This window comes from Pinus tabuliformis, chromosome X (assembly GCF_031772625.1).
Source record: "Pinus tabuliformis cultivar Carrire ecotype Pingquan chromosome X, CPIR1, whole genome shotgun sequence".
Taxonomy (NCBI): domain Eukaryota; kingdom Viridiplantae; phylum Streptophyta; class Pinopsida; order Pinales; family Pinaceae; genus Pinus; species Pinus tabuliformis.
In genome coordinates, this window is record NC_142308.1 from 1,256,458,710 (window position 1) to 1,256,468,447 (window position 9,738).

Sequence of the window (9,738 nt, forward strand, 5' to 3'; positions counted from 1 at the left end):
CCTTCCTTGTCCTCTTCTCACCTTCATTCGCTTCTCAACCTCATTGAGATTTTCTATTGTTATCGTCTCCTTCATCTCCTTGTATGTGGCAAGCCATTTACTTTTATGTTGTAGGCTGTGTTAATAGAATCTAGCAGGTCCTAAGGAGGAAAAAGATATTGGTCAAAGTGGTACACTAAGTGGAAACAATGAGACGATGTCCCACAGTCACAATGATCAATGTCCCTTGCTCTTTATGGACTTTTCATGATGTGAGGAGTCCCAGTAGATAAATAATCATCTTTAATTGATGTCCTAGGTTTTGAGACTAGGTGATGAGGTAGGACTTCTTAAGGAAGCTCAATATGATAATATGACTTCAAAAGGGTTTTAGCTCCCTATAAGAGACCTAGAAGAAACTTGCATGTGATCTAGGGTTTTGTGAATTATCATGGTTAAAGGTACTCTCGAGATCAAGGCAAGGGGAAGAAAGGGCTTCTTATGATTTATTTCAGTGAATACTAAACTCATACAACCCTTGAAGAAGTCCCCAAGCCAAGGAAATGCAAAGTAGGGTTTCCCTTCTAAGGCACACCTCGGGCAAGGGTTTTATGGATGAAAACACAAGAGATTCTTCTGAAACTTTGAGATCTTATAGATAAGTCCCTAAGCTTGGAGTCTATGATCCCAATATCCACCCTTTCACTCTCTATAGAATATCGCTCTATGCCCTAACCTAGCTGTCCAAGAATAGAGGATCAGAACTTTGGGAGAAGAAAATATTGAGAAAGAAGGATTTGATAACGAAAAGAAAAAATTTATGTAGGGAAAGCAAAATTTCATCGACTAGAAACATGCATCACATATCATGCTATGAGTAACATGTGCAATTGCCAACCAAATAGCTTTTGAAATAAATAATCAACATTTAGGGCACAATATAACATTAATCTAGTTGCAACAATTCCATACATTATACATTTTTCAAGAATAAAACTTCAACAAGGGGCACTTACAAGAAGACAATATGATATATCCACGAGCGACAAATCAAGAGATAGCTCCAAAGAAAATCGAATTTTTGCTCCAAATATCGAAATGCATCCATGGCATTTGGTAGCTAATCCAAAGAAAAAGTTCGGATTTGCCAAGAATGCCAAAATTCCCCAAGTGTGATGATGATCCAGTATAAATGAAGTTGAGCTTTGTTTATATGAGATCTAGTAGGTCAAATTATTATCTCAAGGACCGTAACATTATAAAATGTGCAAAATACAAGCCTTGGTCACAAGCTGATCAAGTAGCTTTTACAAATCACGAGATAACCATCCAACTGCTAGCCTCATTGATGACATCATGCTGCAGTAGGGTCATTGGAGGGCCACATTGAGTCCTCTTGGTGCCAACGTATGTGTGAGAGTGCTCCATAAATCATGAACAAGGGGATGGCTCCTTACTCTCCATACAAGTCATCATGTGGGGCCGCAAATTGATTTTGGGGCCCGAAAATTGGTCTCATGGGTCTCTTGATGATAGAATAGCCTGTGATGCTCCAATACTAGGGGATCTGACAATGGTCCTTTCCCTCCGATGTCTCAAGGGAGGATACAAACCACCTCTGGGCCTTGTATTAACTGCCATATAATGCTAAGTTGATTGGGGCACATTGGTCCAAGTGCATCATCTCGTGAATAATGTATGTCAATGAGCAGATTGTTGAAGGTGTTGAGGGTGCCCATGTCATGGAATGATGCTCTACACATGATGGGAGTCCCATGACTCTTAATGCTTCACCCAGGAGTTTCAATAGGATCCTATTGTGGACATGGGCCCTACTTAAGTTGCCCAACCCATGATGACACCACGTACCAATTACATATAATCTTCAATGCACATCCTCACAATTAGGTACAATAATTCATTGGTACATCTAAGTGAACCAAACGTTTTTATCAAGGGCACATCGAGACTTCATAGTGGGATTCCTTTCCAAATTTATTGTTACCTCCCTAGGTAGGAGTTGGTAATAAAAAACCCTATTAGGTGTTCGTAGTTCCTAAGGGGAAAGACATGTCCCTGGTACATCCTTTAATTGATAGGTGTCATGTGAATGATGATGAATGGATGGGGACATGGGGTACCAAGGCCAAATGCCATGGGTTCAAGAATGGCAATGATGATTATTTAGGGCATGTATAGATGGAGGAGGGAGCAATCATGGATACATGAGTTACCATATCATTTTTTTTGCCACACTTCTTCATTGATTTGGGGTAGCATCAGATGTTCTCTAAGCCTCAAATTTTGCAGGGAGGCTTGGGCACAGGTATTCCAAAAAACCCAGAAAGCATTTTGGGAAATTCCACCCAGAACTAATTTTATTAAAATAAATAATAGATTTAATGGGGTTCCTTAGTCTAAACAGAGGAAAAGACTTAAATATTAATGTGTATTAATCTAATCAGGGTGGTGAAACTTCTAGAAAAGCCACGGATCAAGCCAAAACGATTTGAGCCTTTGATTAAGATGTAACCTAGGCCGTTGGTTGTCCAACAGGAAGATATAAGGATCTTGATGGTCATTTGGAAAACACATAGAGAGATTGAGAAAATCAATTTTCTGAAGTGAGAATTTCTCAAGAGGAAAATTGATTCAGAAGATCTTGCAGCAGAGGGGCAGTGAGAATCCGAGAGAAGGAATTTCCTATTGATTTGGCGTAGCATCAGATGTGATCTAGCCATGAAAATTTGTGGAGAGGCTAAAGCACATGAGATATCCAAGACCCAGAAATGGTTTGGGCAGATTCTAACAGTTTGGGAGATATTAAAATAATTAATATTTTTAATGGAGTTCCTAAGTCTAAACTTAGGAAAAATAAAAAATTAATGGGTATTAATATAAAACTGGGTTAGAAGGTCCCAAAAGTCATGGATCAAGCCAAATATAATCTTAGCCATTGATTAGAGATTAATCTTGGCCATTGAAGGACCAATGAGAAAAGTATAAGAGGAGGTTTGAGGGTCAGTTGGAAGATACACCAGAGTGATCAGTCATTCATTTTGCTAGAGCGGGGTTGCTAAGCAAAGTTGAATCAATGATCAATAGTGAGGGTCAGTGAGTATTGGGTAGAAAGGTAGAGACAGTGCCAAGAGACCAACGCATAAGCAGAAAGCGAGAGCCAGTAGCCAGTTCAGGTCATGCAGAGCCCAGCATAGACAGTGCAAAGGCCAGAGGGACTATGTCATCCATGCAGAGGCTGCACGAGTAACGTAGAGGGTCCCAGATGCTGCGTAGTGCCTCAAAGGGCTAACGCAGAGAGATTTGAGGCTAATGCAAAGGCTAGAAGGGCTAGCGCAGAGCTTTAGAGATGCTGGAGAGGGTTTCGTGGGACAGGTTTCTGAATACCTATTTCCGAATAGAGAGGTATTGCTGTCGTGTATTTTTATCTGTTGGGTGAGATGGTTAGGCACCCAGTTGTACTCAAGGAAATACTGCATAATAATAAACCCTCAGAATAACTGCACTGGTTTTCCCGCATTGGGTTTTTCGGGGACATTTGTCCAAAAATAACAGTGTCACTTGTGTGTTTGTTTTCTTTCAGCTGATGATCTGTAGATGTTGTGACTGTATTGTGTTTATTTTGGTATTTAAATGTTTTAAATAACTTGTTTAGAATTTACAAGTAGAAGAAATAAACCAGCAAAATACAGATTAATTTTCTAACGGATAGACTTAGAAAATTCAACATGGTATCAGAGCGTGGTTGCAGATCACAGGAGAGCTGAAGGCATCAGCTGAGCAGAGCATTTGCAGCAGAATCAACTATCCCAAGTGACAGTAGCTGATCCTTGCAAAAGTGACAGAGGAAGGGTTGACATAGAGGGACTACGTCATCAGTCTGGGCCTGAGAGAGGCCAGTGCAGAGGCTGAGGAGGGTAGAAACAAGCTCACGCAGAGGCCAGGAGGGCTGACGCAGTTGGCTGAGGGAGCTATTTTGCCAGTGATGGGATTGCACAGAGCCAATAGGCTCAATCCTTCAGTTGCTGGGGCGAAGGTAGCTGTAGTCAGTTTGCGGGAACAAAGCTAGTGGGGTACTTTGGTTAGAACAATACCTAACAGGGCAAAACCAAGGTAGAGGGAGCTGCTGTCGAGGTAGATTTTTAGCCAAGGAGTCAAGATCAGTGTTGCAGTTGCATAGACGGTTTGCAGAAGGATTTCCAAGAGGGAAATAGGGACTTAGAGGGAGTCCAGAAGAGAACTTCCAGACAGGAAGTAGAGAGACTCAGCAGGAGTCGAACTGAGAACTTCCAGGTGGGAAGTAGAGAGACTCGGAGGAGTCGACAGAGAAGAGAAGAGAGATGGTCGTGAATGGGCTGAGGGATCAGGATAAGCTGGATGGAGCGTCCAACTTTGTGGTCTGGAAGGCCAGGATCCTGTCCATTCTAGACAGACATTGCATCAAGGGCTTCTCCTTGAGAGTAATGGCTATCCCAATTGACCTGGTAGCTAATGAAAGGTATGAGGAGGCAATGGCCAAGGCAAAGTGCATCATCCTTGATGGGGTCAAGGATCATGTGGTCCAACATATTTCGAAGAAGGAAACGACAAAGGAGATGTGGGACACCTTGAAGACATTGTACCAGCATACTTCCGTGCAGAGGAAGATGTTACTTGAGAATCAGTTGAGATCATACCAGATGCAGAAGGGGGAGTAGATAGATCATTTCCTCAGTCGGTTGAAGGAGATCCAGGACCAACTGACTTCCATAGGAGCCACGCCAGATCAGGAGTTGATGGTGAGGACCGCACTTAATGCAGTCTCTGAGAGTGGGAGACATTTGTCCAGAACATACTGGGTAGGGTGAGTCTTCCATATTGGGAAGAACTGTGGACGGCTCTTTGCCAAGAGGAGATTAGACAACTGAGCAAGATGGGAAGTAGCAACAAAGGAGTCTGATCAAGAAGGAAGAGGAAGAGGATGCAGCTCTGGCATCTGCGGGAAAGAAATAAAAGAGGAAGAAGAAGGACCTCTCCAAGGTCAAGTGCTTCCACTGTAGGGAACTAGGTCATTATACGAATAAGTGTCCGAGGAAGAAGAACAAGGAGAGGTGTTTGACTCTAAGGCAGCGCCAACGAAGGCAGAGAAAGAAGTCGAGGAGGATGACGATTGTGCCATGAGTGCTCATGTACATCTAAAGAATAGGTGGGGAGACATCGAGCTGTACTTAGGAGGACTATAGGCGATGAGGGCAGGATCCTTGAGGTACCCAACTTCTTGGATTATACCTTGCTACGGGAGCCTCGAAGAAAGAGTAGCAGGTTGGCGAATGTTGGAGAGATGGATGCGAATGGAGCGGCAGAGAGTGCTACAGTGTAGGAGTCCCCGGGCAGTGTGTGGCTAGCAGGCTGCAACAGTGTGAGGCATGGGAGTGTTGCAACGGTGCATAATGGCACAAAAAGGGTTGCAATGGTGCGAGATGCAGGGAGTTGTTGCAGCAACGTAGAGGTCAGTAAAGGGAGCACTTGTTAGCGGCAGAGAGAGCTTCAACATCGAGAGTGTTTCTAGCTTATCAGGGATGTCAAAAGTTGGGTGGATCAGTTACTTACTTCTTAGTAACTGAGTTGCAGTTTAGTAGCATGATGCAGTATGATGAGAAGGAGTTGTAGTGCAAATGCAGTGCTGGGAGGATGGACCAATAGAAGCACGGATGCAGAGGGAGCTGCTGTACGGATGCAGCAGTGGCAGTGGGAGGGCCATGGTAGCAGTACACAATGCAGCAGTACTGGTCCAAGCGCATCATCTCGTGAATAATGTAGGGCAATGAGTAGATTACTGAAGGTGTTGAAGGAGCCCATGTCATGGAATGATGCTCTACACACATGATGGGAGTCCCATGACTGTCAATGCTTCACCCAAGAGTGTCAATATGATCCTATTGTGGACATGGCCCTACTTCAGTTGCCTAACCCATGATGAAATCACCTACCAATTACATATAATATCCAATGCACATCCTCACAATTGGGTACAATAATTCATTGGTACATCTAAGTGAACCAAACTTTTTCATCAGGGCACATTGAGACTCCATAGTGGGTTTACTTTCCAAATTTAGTGTTACCTACCTAGGTAGAGTTGGTAATAAACAACCCTATTAGGTGTTCGTAGTCCCTAAGGGGAAAGATAGGTCCCTGGTACATCCTTTAATTGATAGGTGTCACGTGAATGATGATGAATGGATGGGGACATGGGGGTACCAAGGCCAAAGCCATGGGTTCAAGGATGGAAATGATGATTATTTGGGTGTATAGATGTAGGAGGAGAAATCCTGGATAAATGTGTTACCCGATGGATACATGTATTGTTGGACGCGACTCTAGGAAATAAGAGCATGTTGTGTAAGATATAAGCATTATTATTATTACCCCCTTAAGGTGTGGCAGTTCATCGCCCTCCAGGGGTTGGGACCTGCATGGGTTCCTCAATGATTGGGGGTCATTCATAGCGCCCTCGAGACTAGGGCGATGGCCATAATAAGGGGTAGATCTCATGTTCAAAATTTTCCCATGTGCTTTATTAAATGTCCAGACCATCTTTTGCATTATATAATGTTGTTTTTCTTTTGTTTCTTGCTTGTGGCCATGATAATATTTTAACATTCTTTTAACTACCTCAACTTCCGAGGAAACATTTCCAGGCCTGACCCAGACATGTGACAAGGGAGGGGGTGTGCCTATGCCTTGTGGACCTAGAGAAGGAATATGAATAAATAGGGGTTGTAATGTGTGAAGGGGAGTGAAAAATGTAGATGGGGAAATGGGACCGCACTAACAAATTCAGGGTTTCCCAAGTAGTGCCCTTCCCAAAGCCATAGGGAAATAGGGAGATCCCATGAGACAAGAATTGAGGATTAGCCCCCCCCATTTGAGGTGAGGGAACAAAACTAGGGTCAAAGCCATTCCTTTTTTCCAGTCACTGAATAATCCATACCCAGGATGCCCAAGAAAAACAAGCATAAGCACCCAATTACACAATGAAAAACGTACCTTTTGGGTAGGATAGCCCACCTTCAAAACTATGTTCTCGAAAGATGGACGATGGGACATATGACTGATACAGGGAGCAGAGATCAAATGGCTCAATGTATCAACTACACTGGTGGTTTTAGGGGCTACAATGTTGTTGAGTGAGGAGATATCTAGGAGAATTTTTTCTCCAATGGTGTTAGACACTTTTGATGGGTAACATGCTTTTTTTGCACTGAGATTACTAAACTCATGGGACATATGACTGATCCAGGGAGCAGAGATCAAATGGCTCAACGTATCAACTACACTAGTGGTTTTCAGGGGCTTCATGTTGTTGAGTGAGGAGATATCTAGGATAAATTTTTCTCCAATTGTGTTAGACACTTTTGACGGGTAACATGCTTTTTTGCACTGAGATTACCAAACTCGCATCTTTTGCATGTCTCAACAAGCTCCTACATCATCAACTACCATAAAGTACAAGTATGGATCTTCTAATTCTTCTCTATTTCTTTCTATTTTCATTTATCTTTTTATATTTCACACTCTAGTTATGGCTTTGTATTACCACCCAAAACCCTCCCTTTAAATCTCAATGCCTTATATATACAAGTAAGACCCTAGTGCTAATGGAAGGTACAAGATAGACCCTAGGGTAATGGAAGAGTCATACCTAGTGTAACCCTAGTATCTTGTTCACACGTTGTAGGCCAATTGTTCTCAGATAGGGGCAAATAAATAAAAGAAACTAAGTTTAATGAAGGATAGTAATTTCAAAGTGTTTTAGACTTAGGACTAATATGATTTGTGATATTTCATGATCTATATTGCATATTTATGCAAATAGAAAATAAAAGAATGGGATTTTTATTTTATTTTTGAGAGTGGTTGAAAGGAAATAATAATGTTTAAACTAGAATAATAGTACTAATATGGGGTATAAAAGCCAAATTTGGAGTGCTATTTGTTTATGAATGATTGGGACCAAAAATTGCAAATTTCATATTGTATCCAACCCTATATTGTTATCAATTGTTACAAAAAATTTCTTTGAAAGGGTCTGTTACTGTAAAGTTTTGCAGACCTAGTGCAAATCCTCAGTAGGAAGATCCAGACCTCGTGGCAACAAGAGATTGGGCACCACTATCACTTGAATAACCTTTCTCTAGCTATATAGTGGTCTATTGCACCACAAGAAAGAATTCCCTATATGTGGATCGCCTAGAGTATATTCAACAAGGAAGATTTAAACGATGTGGCAAGCTTTCGTAGAAACTAGTCTAAAATCAAAATATAATTCGTCAAATCTTATATAAACAAAAAGTGAAGAAACTCACTGGTTTACTTTTATTTTTGATGGTTATATTTTTCTATTTTTAGGGCTTTTTGAATAATAAAAATTAAGTACAATTGCGTAATTTAGTAAAAAGAGATGGTTGTTTAGTGGAATAAGGAGTGTGCCTTATTTCCACAAGGGTTATGGGGTCAAATCGAAGCCCCTCTTGAGTTGGTTGATCAATGATTGTGGCATATGGCCGGTGATGGAAACATAAAAGTGAAGAAACTCACTGGTTTAGTTTTTATTTTTGATGGTTATATTTTTCTATTTTTGGGCTTTTTGAATAATATCTTATATAAATGAAGAAACTCACTAGTTTACTTTTTATTTTTGATGGTTATATTTTCTATTTTTAGGGCTTTTTGAATAATAAACATTAAGGACATTGCTTAATTTAGTAAAAAGAGATGCTTTTTTAGTGGAATAAGGAGTTTGCCTTATTTCCACTAGGGTTATGGGGTGAAATCGAAGCCCCTATTGAGTTGGTTGATCAATGATTGTGGCTTATGGCTGGTGGTGGAAACATAATGATAAAATGAATAAACTCACTGGTTTAGTTTTTTTTTTGATGGTTATATTTTTCTATTTTTTGGGCTTTTTGAATAATAAAAATTAAGGACAATTGCAGAATTTAGTAAAAAGAGATGGTTGTTTGGTGGAATAAGGAGTGTGCCTTATTTCCACTAGGGCTATGGGGTGAAATCGAAGCCCCTCTTAAGTTGGTTGATCAATGATTGTGGCTTATGGCCAGTGGTGGAACCCCATAAGTTAAATGAGCTCGCACTTAATCAAGAACAAGTTTTGAAACCAAGCCCTACTGGAAAGGACTATACTTAGGGAAAGTCCTTCAACAAATATATTAACTATGATGCAAAATAAACCGAATCCCTTGGTGAGGATCACTAGAGCATGGCCCAATAAGGAGAAACAAACTCTAGCTTACATCAACAAGAGAGATGTGCGAGTAAAACCCTAGACATCCCTTAGCAAGTGACAAAGCTTCCTTTCAAATGGGTTGATCTAGTTAGTTTTTGTACTATTATTTAGTTATCAGCAAATCGCCTTAAGAAATATGTGAAATCAACAAAGAAATATAATTCATGATGAACGACAAAGATTTCATGAAAATGTTTCACATTATGGAAAACTGATCTCAACAATTCACAATGATCTGCAAATGAGGGATATTTCTCTGTTTATAGGTTAGGATCTCAACATCTTTCCTCCTTTTCATTGAAAAAACAAGTGAATTTTCATCCACAATGTGCTTGACGATTAAGTCAAACTATAAGTTATTTCATTACATTACCTAAAACTCAAAATAGGTGAGACATCCCACAAATTAGAGGTTAGATTTGACAAAAGGAGGTTTGAATTGACCCAAGGGTACA